At 41.2% G+C, this 14,907-nt stretch overlaps 1 protein-coding gene across 1 annotated transcript in view; it reads left to right on the forward strand.

Annotated features, from left to right (window-relative positions):
* The window catches only part of CACNA1E (calcium voltage-gated channel subunit alpha1 E), a 329,827-nt gene that overhangs the window by 136,102 nt on the left and 178,818 nt on the right, over positions 1-14,907 (forward strand). The window lies entirely within an intron of this gene.

A 14,907-nucleotide genomic window follows, 5' to 3' on the forward strand; every position in this document is an offset into this window, starting at 1 on the left:
TCTACTTACAGCAGTCATCACTTTAATTTTCTCCTATATTCTTTTAATATAGTAATTACACCGATTTTCCAGTGTTAGTCTAGGGCTGAAAGTTTAACACCAGTTTTGTTATGTATACTTTTTTAATATCACTGAATTTGATTTGCTATATTCTAGTTTATGATTTTATTATCTATCTTCACAATACAGATTAGCTTGTAATTTTCCTTTTCTTAAAATGTCTTACTTAGGTTTTGATATCAAGGTTAGGTTTCCCTCTTGAAACAAGATATATTCTCTTTTTTTATTTTTGGGTAGAATTTGTAAGATTGAAGTTATTGTAAGATTCAGTCATTGGACTGAAGTGATTTCTTTCCTTCGAATTTATTCATGAAGTCATCTGGACCTGGCAGTTTGTTTTTTTCTTTCTTTCTTTTTTTTTTTTTTTGCTTTTTAAAGTTTTATTTTGGCTTTATCTAAGTTGTAAGCTCTTTTAACAGTGGAGAAATCAATCAGTGTAATTCACTATATTAAAAGGATGGAGAAAACTTGTCATCAGTGCAAACATAACCAATGTAGAAAAAGAATTTAGTAAAGTTCAAGTTTTATTTCGTTTAGTGATTTTTAAATTACAGATTTAATTTCTTTGCTAGACATCAGACTATAAGGTTTCCTACTTATTCTTGTATCAGTTATTTTAAGTTGTGTTTTTAGAATAATTTATCCATTGCATCTTAATTTTAAAATTTCATTGCATGAAGTTGTTAATCATATATTATTATGTTATTTGATGTTCATAGGATCTGTAGTAATATCTTTTTTTTCATTCCTGATATAGACAATCTCTGCTTTCTCTATTTACTTTTTTTTTTTAATGAGTTTTGTGGTGGCTTAGATGGTAGAGAATCCACCTGCAAAGCAGGAGACTCAGGTTCAACCCCTGGGTTGGAAAGACTTCCTGGAGAAGGGAATGGTGATCCACTCCAGTATTCTTTCCTGGAGAATTCCATGGACACAGGAGCCTGGTGGGCTACAGTCCATGGGGTTGCAAAGAGTCTGACACAACTGAGTGACTAACACACACCATCAATTTTATTCACCTTCTCAAAGATCCAATTCTTGTTGTGTTGATTTTCTGTATTACATTTTATTTATTTTTTAAATTAATTAATTTAATTGGAGGCTAATTACTTTACAATCTTGTGGTTTTTGCCATATATTGACATGAATCAGCCACCGTGTACATGTGTCCCCTGATCCTGAACCCCCCTCCCACCTCCCTCCCCACCCCGTCCCTCTAGGTTGTCCCAGAGTACTGGCTTTGAGTGCCCTGCTTCATTCATGGAACTTGCACTGGTCATCTATTTTACATATGGTATATACATGTTTCAGTGCCATTCTCTTGAATCATCCTACCCTCACTTTCTCCCACATAGTCCAAAAGTCTGTTCTTTACATCTTTGTCCCTTTTGCTCTCTTGCATATAGGGTCATCATTACCGTCTTTCTAAATTCCATATATATGCATTAATATACTGTATTTGGTGTTTCTCTTTCTGACTTACTTCACTCTGTATAATAGGCTCCAGTTTCATCCACCTCATTAGAACTGACTCAAATGCATTCTTTTTTATAGCTGAGTAATATTCCATAGTTTATATGTACCACACTTCCTTATCCATTCGTCTGCCAATGGGCATCTAGGTTGCTTCCATGTCCTAGCTATTATAAACAGTGCTGCAATTAACATTAGGGTACATGTATCTCTTTCAATTCTGGTTTCCTTAGTGTATATGCCCAGCAGTGGGATTGCTGGGTCGTATGGCAGTTGTTTCCATTTTTTTAAGGAATCTCCACACTGTTCTCTGTAGTGGCTGTACTAGTTTGCATTTCCACCAACAGTGTAAGAGGGTTCCCTTTTCTCCACAACCTCTCCAGCATTTATTATTTGTAGACTTTTTGATGGCAGCCATTCTGACCGGTGTGAGATAGTAGCAAATGAAACAACTGACAAAGAATTAATTTCCAAAATATACAAGCAGCTCATGCAGCTCAATACCAGAAAAATAAACGACCTAATCAAAAAGTGGGCCAAAGAACTAGAAAGACATTTCTCCAAAGAAGACATACAGGTGGCTAACAAACACAAGAAAAGATGTTCAATTTCACTCATTATCAGAGAAATGCATTTTATTTTTGCTTCAATTTCTGTTATTATTTTTTTCTAATTTGGGGAGGGTTTACTATGCTATTCTGTTTCTACCTTTCTGTGCTAAGGTGTGTGTTTTTTATAAGCAATTTTTGTCTTTTAATTGGCTACTTCAGTGTCTGTTTTGTTCACCAGGGTCAGTTGCACCTGGATAGCACCTGGCGTGTTCTAAGTGTTCCACCAGAAAATGTTGAACAGATGAGTGAATAAGCCCTGATTCTTAGTTGAGAGCAGGTGACTGGGACAGAGGTAGTTGGAAATCTGAGTCTGTCCAGCTGTGAGTGAATTAGTGTAACTCCCTTCGGCACCTTTGTCATCTTTTAGTTGCCTCTCTGATTTGGGCAGTTTTCATGCTGCTCCGTTTCATACCAGTGCCCCTATCAAGGATTTCTTCTTTCCTTCTCCTGCACCCTCATCCCTAACAATTAAAGCGGTGAGAAGTGCTGCAGGCTTAAGTATATTGCATGCTGCTTGCCAGCGTTCCTGACGGTCCCTCCTTTTCAGTGTTCTCCCAGGGAAAGATTGCCTCCCACACCTCCCTCCATTACAAAAGAGCCCAGATGACGCTGGGTATTTTAAGGGGCACAACGTTGTGACAGTGACAGAGCGATGTGGTATTAGCACAGCGACTCTGTTGGAAGTGCCATTAGGGCTTTTCATGTCATCTGGGTGACTGCTGCTTTGTCCACGTTTAGCTGGGTGAGTCCCAGAACTGAGGGAGTTTATTTTCAGTGCGGGAAGAAAAGCTTCTTGGATCCGTATGGCAGCTCCTTTTTTTTTTAAAGACTCCACATTTGAATATAACTTTCCCCCCTGCCTTGCTCCAGAGACCCAAAGTTATAGACACTGAGTCTCTATATGACATTTAATTTGCCTACAGTGGTGTTTTGAATGTTATAGATAAATCAACTATGAATTGACTGTGTGTCTGTATTTATGTGGTTATGTGAGATAGGAAACTAGATGAACCAGAGAGAAACATGCTTGCCAAGAGTAGGAAGATGCCAGAGAAGGGATGACAGTGGGCATGGCAGATTAGATTCATAATAGTGGAGGAGACATCAAAAATCATCTGGTTGAATCTTCTGTCCTTGGATAGGTGAAGTATTCTCATCCAATTTTAACACAGTTGACGTTCAGAGTTGTTTCTTCACTTGGTAAAGAAGTTAAAATTTGATTCTGTTAGCTTATAAATTCCAAAGGTCAAAGACTATATTTGCCTTGATCACTGTTGTATCTCTAGTACTTGTTTCAATACCTAGCACATGGCAGGTGCTCAATAAATGCTGATTGAACACTAAATACATAGCTGCTGCTCGTAAAAATTCCTTCAAGGCTACTCTTTAAGATATTCTTCAGAGTATCTGATTAATCTGGTCCTAAAGTACTTACCTCAAAGATTATCAAACTTTTTGATTCATAGATACACATTAGTAACAGATAAAATAAATGGATTTTGGTTTATTAAATTTGATTTATTAAATTATATATCACTTTTTTACACTCTGATTTTTTAAAAATTTTAAAAAATATAGTTTATTTACAACATTTGTTATTTTCAGATATACAGCATTCCTATACACTAACAATAAAAGATCAGAAAGAGAAGGAAACAATCCCATTTACCATCACAGCAAAAAGAATAAAACATCTAAGAATAAGCCTACCTAAGGAGACAAAAGACCTATACTCAGAAAACTATAAGATACTGATGAAAAAAATCAAAGACAACACAAACTGATAGAGAGAGATACCATGTTCTTGGTTTGGAAGAATCAATATTGTGGAAATGACTATAGTACCCAAAGCAATTTACATATTCAATGCAATTGGTGATGGCACTTTTCATAGAATTATATAGCACATTTTTATTGAGCATCTGTTATGTACTGGGCACTGCTCTAGGTAATGGGAGGATTGTTGTTGTTGTTTAGGCACTATGTTGCATCCGATTCTTTTGCCACCCCATGGACTAGAGCTGGCCAGGATCCTTTGTCCATGGGATTTCCCAAGCTAGGATGCTGGAGCGGGTTGCCATTTCCTTCTCCAGGAGATCTTCCCAACCCAGGGATCAAACCCGAGTCTCTTGCATGGCAGATGGATTCTCTACCACCTAGCCACCAGGAGAGCCTGTAATGAGAGGATGACAAGGAGCAAAAGACTCCAAATCCCTACTATCATGGAACTTAGATTCTAAACAGTTTAAAAAGGAAAATAAATAATATTAGTCATATTAGTATTAATTAATACATAGTGTGATAGAAAGGGGTGCACTCTGAGGGGGCATAGGCAGTTTTGGTAGGAGGGCTTGTGGGTGTCATTTTATGTAGACTAGAAAAGGCCTCAGAGAAGTTGGCTTTTGAATAAAGACCTGAAGAAAACTAGAAATTCCACCACGTGGCTATCTAGGGAGCAAGCACTCTGAAAAAGGATAGTACATGTGAAAGCCCCGCGGCTGGAGTAGGTCTGCAGAAGTTGAGGAAGAGCGAAGAGGACAGTGTGGATGGAGCTTAGCAACAAGAGGGTCCTCTCGGAAATGGGGTGTGATCTGGGGAGCCAGGCCATGGAGGGTCTTTGTGGGGCATGATGAGGCTTTGAATTTTACCTGGGCTGAGCTTGGAGGGAGAACTTAGAAGAAGGCAATGCCACATGATTCAGCTTACATTTTAACAGGGTCACCCTGGCTGCTGTGTTGAGAACAGATCGAAAGAGGTGATAATCCCAGTAAGACATGGTGGTGGCTTAACCCAGTATGGTCACAGAATGGAAGGGAAGGAGTGAACTATTCTTGCCTGGAGAATTCCATGGACGGAGAAACCTGGCAGGCTACACTCCATGGGGTCGCAAAGAGTTGGACACGACTGAGAGACTTCACTTTCACTTTCCACTTTTTTTGAAGGAAAGGCTGATAGATTTATGATGGACCAGAAGTTAGATGTGAGAGAGAGAGGGCAGTTAAGGGTAATTTGAAGCTTTGGGCCAAACAGCTAGTAGAATGGCATTATCATTAAATGGGAAAACTATGAGAGAAACAAACTTGTGAGAGGCATATTGAAGTCAGTTTAGACATGTGAAATTTGAGATGACTATTGAATCTCTACGAAATATCTGGAATAGGCAGCTGGACATGTGACTAGAGTTCAGAGGAGAGGTTTGTGGTGACCATATATATTTATGGGTTGGAGTATATAATAAAACATTTTTATTATTTTTTGTTATTTTGTTTTATTTATGCATATTTTATATTTGGTATTATATTGCATTATTATTGTAACATATAGGTGGCCATGAAAATTTGATGAGAATAAAGTTTGATGTTCCATTAGTGTATGGCCCAGATAGATCTTCCTATTGGTGGTGTGGGGCGGGTGGGGAGGGGGCAGTGGTCATTGATTAGTTTCAGAGTCACTAACCCAAGCTAGTGTATAGCACACGTACACATCAATTCTACAAGTGAGCCTGGGGGAAGAAAAGGGATAGATCAGCATTAGCCAGCTTCACTACTGGAAAAGCAGCCTCATGGGGTGAGTCAGCTATGTCAGCGTTCTTGCTGTGAAGGGGAGCTCATCCTGATTTCTATGACAGATGTGCAGACACAAGTCACCTGGAGAATGTCATTTCACCATGCTGACACCCCTCATCCACAGGTTGAGTCATGGGCTGACATGTGCAGTTGAATTCATTTCTGTTTTTTCTTAGGGTTCATTCATCTCAGGGTGCACCTTTGAGGTAGTGTTGACAAACAGGCCAGAGATAACATGGATCAGAGCGTGCTTAGGACTGGTCAGCACTGGACAGCCTGAGAGTCTGAGAAGACATCTGCTCCCAGCTTGTCGTCCTCTTCCTAAGAGTCCCCAGTGGATTGTGCTACATTCATAGCAGTGTGGTGGGTGTAAATAGGTGGAAGACTTGGAGAGTTTCCTGAAGGGACTTACCTGGTGAAGTTACATCCACCATATAGTTCAAATAATAATGCAAGGTGGAGGGTGCTGGAAGGCAAGGCATGTGAAGGCAATATGTGTTATGAGCGACGCAGAGAAGAGAGAGACTCTTGGGGACCATGGAGTCAGAAAAGGCTCATTTTCACAGCAGTTGGGGCTGGAACCAGCCTTTGAGAAATGGAGGGATTTAAGTTAAAAAAAAAAAGGGTGGGAGGGGGGGACTCCTGTCTGTGGTTTTGCAGGAAATACCTATGCAACTTCATACGGCACCGTATTTATCCTAATCACGCACATCTTTGGTGGTCCCAAAACACATTCCAGGAGGAAAAAAGAACATGGGCAAAAATGAGGAGGTAGAATCAGCCATGATATGGTCATTTGTTTGATGCTAGTCAAGCATCCATCTGCTTAGGCAGTAGGTATTTATTGCCTGGCATCTATGAACAGGCCACAATGACCACCATGGGAGGTTCGTGTAGCAAAGTGTTGACATACGTGTGTGGTTGGTGCTCATTATGTGAGGCCTTGACAGTCAAGCTAAGGAATTAGAACTTCACTCTGGCAGTTACTGACTAGAAGTTTTTGGATAAGAGATAGAATGTTTTAAAAATAGTGTTTTGGACAGATATCTCAGTAGCTGAACACAGGCAGGCTTAGGTCGTGAGATGCCTGGTGGTGGAGAAGTGAAGAGAGTTGGCTAGGAGAAGAACTGAGAGTGTTAAAACAATGCCATTAGGGTCAATAGAAAGGCATGGAACCATGGCCAAGCATGTGCTACAGGGCTGGCTGTACATTAGCCAAATAGGTGCATGGTAAGTACCTACTAGGTCTGTAGTTTTCTAATACATGTAATGGAGACACAGGGGAAAAAAATGAACATATGGCTCTCCCCCTCAGTTGCTTAAAGTCTAACTGAATATAAAATGCATGTCCACATTGCAAGTCAACCTGCCAATAAAAGAGGACAGAACTTAGATAAGCAGAAAGAGCTATGGAAAGGAAATTGAATCATTGTCTGTTCAGCTGGCATTTATAGAGCTCCATAATGGCTTAAAACATGACCATATATTATCACGTCTGACTCTCACTACAACCTATGAGATTGGTATTATCATCCCTATCTGATGGGAAGGAAACCAGGATGCTGAGAGGCTGAGTGACCTATTGTGTCACCCAGCCTGGCAGTGGCAGGGCATGTCTCAAGCTCTGGACGGCTGACCCCAGAAATGTTTTTTCTACTCCCATGTTGCCTTGTGTTGCATTTTGTGCATCTCTTTTGCAGCCTGGAAGACCCTGCAGTGAGTGTAGTAGGATTGTATGTGTGTGAGGAGGGGAGGTGGACTTTCTCCATTACTCTTTCTCTATTACTGGCCAGAGCTTTTGCCTGTATCAAGCTTAGTGTTCCTACAATGCATAGGTGAGGAACTGTCTACTCACATTACAAGTCAGCTGAGATAGGGGTCACGTCCAGCCCTGCCATGAGTGTATCCCTTCCTTAAAGGGCATACAAGACCCTCCCCAGCCAAGACACCCAGTACAGAGCCTCTCTCACTGCCCACAAAGTCTCTGCCCTAATTGCAGTGTCATTGAGTAGCAGAGTCCCTACTCCTTTCTCCTGGATGAGTTAGGTCAACCAGGATTTGACCACTTCTCCTTGGTAACGATCCATCAGAGCTGCCTCTGGTCCATTTCTGTTCTCAGTTGTTGTTCAGTCTCTAAGTCGTATCTGACCCTTTGTGACCCCATGGACTGTAGCATGTCAGGCTTCCCAGGTTATCCTCAGTATATCCAAGGTGAGTTCCTCTATTTCCTCCTCCTTCCACAATCACTTAGATCTTTCTGAAAGCCAGCTCTTGGTTTAGTAGAGGGCTGCTCTCTTTCAAGGAGTCAAGTTTCATTGTTTAACCTTCTCTGATTAGGACGGCAATGTTAGAGTAGTTGATGGGTGTATTAGTTTGCTGGGGAAGCCAAAATATACCATAGGCTCAGTGGTTCAAATAACAGAAATCTATTTTCCCACAGTTCTGAGATTTGGAAGTCCAAGACCAAGGTGTCAGCAGTTTGGTTTCTCCTGAGGCTTCTTCCTTGGCTTACAGATGGTCACCTTCATGCTGTGCCATGTTTTTCCCTCCATGTGTGCATCCCTGGTATAGCTTCATGTTTCGTATTTCCTCCTCTTGGGAGGATATCCATCAGACTTAATTAGAGCCCACCCTAATGGTTTCATTTTAAGGTAATCACACCTTTAAACGCTCTCTCTCTAAGTATAGTCACATTATTGGGAGTTAGTTAAAAATTTCATAGTTCCACACAGAAATTTTGGAGGGCACAGTACAGTCCATAAAAATGGGAAAGTTCTTCTTTTCTTTACCCTTCATCCTTCTGTTATCTCCACTTCCTGCAATACCTTTTCTGGGAGTCCATTTGGGCTCTTTTCAGAAATTAAAAGGGTGGGATCTGAAGTGGTTGCTTAAAAACCCCACATGATAAGTTCCTCCAGGACAAGGATCACTCCTTGTATTATGTTTTCTGCCAGAGTTTAGCAGAGAGTAAGTCACAGAGTAGGTTCTCAGATTTTGCTGGATGATTACATGATTAGGGGACATGTGAAGCAGAGGTATTTCTTTAAGTCCATCCACTTAGAAATATCTGTTTAATCAAATGTAGTACCTAATAGACTATAGATTTTCAGATTATGGATTTTGAAAAAAATCAACTTGCAATAAAATACATTTTAAATTCAGACACTATACATCAAATCTCATCTTTCTTAGATAAAGGACACTAGAGCCAAGTTGCAGAGTTCTGCTTCCTGCTCTGCCTCTCACGGGCTTTTGGTCCTTGGGAAGTTACTCAGCCTCTCTCAGGATCTTTTGCCATAGGCAGAATGAGGGGATGGAGTCTCAGATGACAATCAGGTTTCACATTGCATGCAGTTTTCAGCCAGTGGATATAATTTCCTAGAGGAATCTGATATCATATCCACATCCATCTTTGAAGAGTATCTTGAATAATTAGCCATGTCTACCAAATGCACATGAAGGAGGAGAGGTGGTAGCAATGGGGATGTTTTCTGAGGTCACTCTGAGCAGTAAAGTTCTTTGAATTTGTGATTTGGGAGAAAGTACTTCAGAAACTTGCAAGGCTCCATAGTCATCACCAAGAACATTTGCTTGCATTATATTGTTGAGATGTAGGAGTGCTCACTGGCAGAGACTTCTGGTCAACCAAATGCTGGCTGAGTACATAGTATGCGACTTGATCTTAATTCAGGAAAACACATACAGGGCGTAGGACTTCCATACGTAAATTTGTTAAATTGCATTGATGTAAAATGTGCAATTAAGAGGGTAATGAGAGTGATTGTCTCTAGGTGATGATTATGGATAAGTTTTACTTTCCTGTTTATGCTTTTTTGTACTTTTCAAATGTTCATGTATTGCTTTCATAAGCAGAAGAACAAAATTTTATTAAAAAAAATAACATCCTAGCAGGGTGAAAGAACAATGAAAAATTTCAAAGTTCAATTCATTTCAACACACACCCCTATTATTCCACAAACATTTATTTAACCTTTATAATACAAGCACTGTGAGGGTTATGAATAATGATGATCAAGATGGCGATCTGTTCACAGGATGAATGTTTCACAGAAGAGAAAGCTGTTGAACTAGGCTTCATAGAAAGAGTTAGCAACTGATAGAATATGGGAAATAGACCTTTCTGTCAAAGCAAACAGTACCTGTATCTGGGAAACGTAGTGTGTTATCAAGGAACTATGGAAGGTCAAGTTTAGATGGTGGGAGGGATCCTGTCTGGGAGAGGAGGGAGATGATTCCAATGGACAGATTGGGCCCAGCTTGCTGTGCTCATGGCCTCTATTTGGTGAACAGAGTGTAGCCAGTGCAGAGTTCTGAGCAGTGTCATAAGGCAGTGTATTGGCTTCTAGTTGGGTTGGAGGAAACTCATCAGGCTAGCACAGTAGTTTAGCTATAAGAGAATGTTGTCTAGGGATCCTAGGTTTTGAGAAAGGCCTTTCAAGATGGTGGATACTCCTGTGAGCACCAGACTTCTCTCCACTGTTCTTTTTTTGGAGTTGAGTTGATTTACAATACTGTTATTTTCAGGTGTACAGCACAGTGAATCAGTTAGACATATACACATGTTGTTGTTCAGTTGCTAAGTCACGTCCAACTCTTTGCAACCACATGGACTGTACCACACCAGGCTCCTCTGTCCCTACCCCTGTGGACAATATTCTAGGCAAGAATACTGGAGTCGATTGCCATTTCCTTCTTAAGGGGCTCTTCCTGGATGAGGGATTGAACCTGTGTCTCCTGCATTGGCAGGCAGATTTTTTTACCACTGAGCCACCAGGGAAGCCCGTGTGAGAGTGTGTGTGTGTGTGTGTGTGTGTGTGTGTATGTATGTATGTATATATATTTTTGTATATACACATCCACTCTTTTTTTTTAAGATTCTTCTCCCATATAGGCCGTTAGTGTATTAAGTAGAGTTCCCTGTGCTATGCAGCAAGTTCTTATTGTTATCTATATTATGTAGTAGTGTGTTTAGGTCACCCGCTTTTCTTAACTGTTATAGGTTAGGGAGAATAAGCGGTTTCCCAGGTGGCTTAGGGAGGATAAGGTTTAAGCTATGTCACTAACATGGGACTTCCCAGGTGGCAGAGTTGTAAAGAATCTGTCTGCCAACACCAGAGATACAAAAGACAAAGGTTCAGTCCCTGGGCTGGGAAGACTCCCTGGAGGAGAAAATGACAGCCAGCTCCAGTATTCTTGCTTAGAGAACCCCATGGATAGAGGAGCCTGGTGGGCTACAGTCCATAGGGTCACAGAATCAGACATGACTGAGTACAAGTGAGTATGTCCAGTGGGTGAGGCTAAAGGTTGCTAGGCTTTTTGGAGTGAGATGACAATTTTACTGTTTTAATGTGGTGTCTTGTTAACCCACCTCGGCTTTCTCTGTCTAGCTTTTTTCTACTCCGTTATTGACATTTAGTTCATGTTCATTTTAGTTCTCAAGTGAACTAAATTACTTCTATATTATGAAACTCACATTTGAGATCATTAGAAATGTTCTGTAATGCTGTAAGCTAGTATCATGGGGCTGGTTAAGTCATATTTTTAAGGAGAAAAAAACACCAAGAAACTAGATGGCATGATGAGTTGAGATGGGCTATGTGTTCTTTAAATGGTCAGTCAGTAACCTATAAACCCCATCCTAGGTGAAAAGCACAACTGTCTTATTGCAAATGTATGTGTCCATTTCTGATCACTGGGGGCATCTCAGGAGTCTTCCCTTTTCTGAGCTTCTTTAGTATTCCCCAGGATTGGAAACACTCACTCTCAGGGCTTACGTGAGGCCAAGTCAGAAAGTCAGTGTCCATAGCACAGAGAGGAAGCCAGGACTCGACTGCTAAAGGAGGAATCTGTATAACAAGATTGTCTTTCTTGTATTAAAAACTCGAAGCCCTTTCTCCCAGGAGTTCATTGCTGGTGGCTTTCTTTGTAGTCTGATAGTCAGTTCAAAAATGTGTCACTTCTGGAAAATGCGTTCTTGATTGTGTGAACACACGAATCATTTTTTATCATAGAAAAGTCTTTAGGTGGGGTATTGATGTCAAGATTAACTCAGAGAAAATTGGCTGCAGTTAGGGCTGAATGATAGTGATCATTCTAAAAACTCATTATGAGTCTGAAAAATGAATGTTTAGACTTTATCCTTGACCAAAACCCATTTGTCCCATAGTGAAACATGGTAGCTGAGGAATGACGGCTCAGCAAGCCTGAAGTGTAGGTGGGTCTTTCTTTATGAACCAGGCATGTTCTTGAAATTGTGTGTGTCAATCAGCTTTTTGTAAATGGAATCTTTTTTTTTTTCCATTAACTTACTCTATAATTTCAGCAATGTTTAACATTCATTCCTGATTGATCTTGAGTTGGCAGTTAACCGCGAACATTCAGCCTCAGATTTTAATGCTTCTTCCTCAGTTTCGTGCTTTCTCTTTGCTCCCTTTCTTTCACCAGCTACTTAAGGAGCAAATAACTGTGAGTTAGGCACAGTAATAATAGGTGTTGGGAATGTAAATAAGAATGGCAGGTAAATAATTACCAAGCAAGAGGTAAGTGTAATATACCAAGGAGTGCGGGGAGGCCCATTTGAGCAGAGTGTCCCTGTCTGGGGCGGTGAGGGGAAGGCATAGATGTTACTCGAGCTGAGCGCTCAAGGAGATGAAGATGTGAGGGAGAGCTTGCTGTAATGCGTGCCGTGCCCCGCCACACCGTGGTTCCTCAAGATAACTAGGATCAGAGCCTTGGTGGACTTTGGTGTTGAATGGTTCAAGTGTCATTTGATGGTCTTTCCTTCTACATGGAGTGAATATTGGTGGAAAGTTCACAAAGCTTTTTTCCCCTAATCATTGGGAAAGTATTTTTCTCTCAAATTTCCTGTGAAGTACACTTGTGGAGTTTGTTATATGAATTGCCTTGTTTCAGGTTCAGTCTATAAGACTGGAACCTTATTTTTCATGAAGCAGGGAACCCTGAAACAAAACAGAGAAAAAGAACATGAATATTTTAATCTCCAGTGGGAACTCTTAATATTGGACTAGCAACTTTCAGTTCAGTCGCTCAGTCGTGTCCGACTCTTTGCCATCCCATGGACTACAGCACGCCAGGCTTCCCTGTCCATCACCAACTCCCAGAGCTTGCTCAACCTTAAGAAATTACAAATTTTCCATGGCAAAGGACACTATATGTAATGTCAAAGGACAGTTGATGGGCTTCCCTTGTGGCTCAGCCGGTAAAGAATCCGCCTGCAATGGGGGAGGCCTGGGTTCAATCCCTGGGTTGGGAAGATGCCCTGGAGAAGGGAAAGGCTACCCATTCTAGTATTCTGGCCTGGAGAATCCCATGAACTGTTGGGGTGGAGAAGAGTTGGACATGACTGAGTGATTTTCACTTCACTTCACTTCAAAGGACAATTGATAGACTGAGAAAAATGACACAGAAAACAAATTCTGGTATAACTGATATATAAAGAATTTCAACAAATTTATAAGGGAAAGATAAACAACCACATGGGAAAAAAAAGAAAAAGGATATAAGTAAGCAGTTCAAAGAAAAGATAATCCAAATGGCTAATCAACACCTGAAATGATGCTAATAACCCAGAAAAATGCAGAATAAAGCCCTAAATCCCATTTTTCATCCATCAGATTGGCCAACTTTTAAGGGTCATAGCATCCAATACCTGTAAGAATGTGGAAGAAGAGGCATTCATGAGATTTCAGTGGAGGATTTAGTGCATTGCCGCAACCTTTAGGAGAATCAATACCAAAAATATGTATTCCTTTTGACTCTGTAAGCCTATTTTTAAGATGCTCACCTATTGAAATTCAAAGATCAGTTAATAAGAATATCATATGCAAGAGAGTGTTCAGCCCTATTTTACAGCACAAAAGCAAATGGCAGTAGGGAGATCTGTGGAGTATTGCATAGTTGAGGTTCTGTATAAGCCTGTGCCCATGTGGTTGTGTGTTTTAATGAATTTGATCTATGTATTTGTCCTGGGGGGGAATTCCTAATGTTTTTTACATAAGATAAGCAAGCTACAGAGTAATGCGTATAGTGTGAGCCCATTAAAAAAAAAAATAGCAACTTGCTGTGTGTCAGTTTGCAAGTGCATGGAGCGTGGCAGGCGGGTACACACATGAGGCCATGAACACGGAGTAAACGCAGCAGGGTGGCAGTGGAGGTGAGGGGAAACTCAGCGCTTTCTTCATGCATTTTTGTCTTGTTGGACTGTTACTTATTCCTAATGCTCATTGCTTTTGTAATTTCAAATTTCACAAGTACTAAAGATGAAGAACTGATGAGGGCACTTCTCCTCCTCCTGTCTGGCCATATTGCTGTTCAAACCAGCTAGAAAACAGTTCCATGAGGCCAGGTGCGGTCTTGAAGGCCCTGCCTCCTCCCCGGGCCTTTAGTATCAGACCTAGAATAGAGCAGTATTGACACTACTTACTATCTGTTTTATTTTAGCCTCTCCACTTCGAGGCCCTATCATTCATTCACTCATTTGCGATTTCTTAGTTATCATTTAGAGACACACACGCGCACGCACAATTGCCTGCTCTGTGTCAGACTTTACACCTATCCTGGCTCTGAGCCCTGCTCATGTTCCAAGTGTCAGTGTGGCTTTTTCCAGTTCTGACCTGATTCCTCTCAGGCCAGGCAGGCTAGCATCTTCTAGAATTGTCCTCGGGTAACCGAAAGGCCTGACTGGAAGGAGCCCAGTTGGTCACCCTCAGCTGGGCTGTGCTCTTTGGAGGCCTGCTGTCCAAGAACAAACAAACCCCACCCGAAACCACATCACAGGGGCACCTTCTCAGGCTCGGTGCCCAGGGCAGCGGAGCTGCCAGCCAGGTGCGCGAGGCTTGGTTAATTAGGTGATTAGCGGCTGTCCCACGGCCCAAGCTGGGTGCTCATGAGTCTGGGCTGTCTCGGAGACAGACCTCTGGCTGAGAGTGGATGTCCTCTGCAGAGATCGCTCATGTTTCAGGCCCCAGGATGACGGTTCTTTTGAGAATGTCTTAGAGACCACTCAAACCCTCAGATGCTATCTCCCTTCTCAGTGGGTTTTTTTTTTTCCTTCTGGTGTATTATTTGTTTTGTCGTGATTCGTTGCACTTTCCAGTCTCCCTGACTGCATCTTAAGCTGCCTGAGGTCCAGCAGTGCCCCTATAACAGTTTCCTCA

This window comes from Bubalus kerabau, chromosome 5 (assembly GCF_029407905.1).
Source record: "Bubalus kerabau isolate K-KA32 ecotype Philippines breed swamp buffalo chromosome 5, PCC_UOA_SB_1v2, whole genome shotgun sequence".
In the NCBI taxonomy this organism is placed as follows: domain Eukaryota; kingdom Metazoa; phylum Chordata; class Mammalia; order Artiodactyla; family Bovidae; genus Bubalus; species Bubalus kerabau.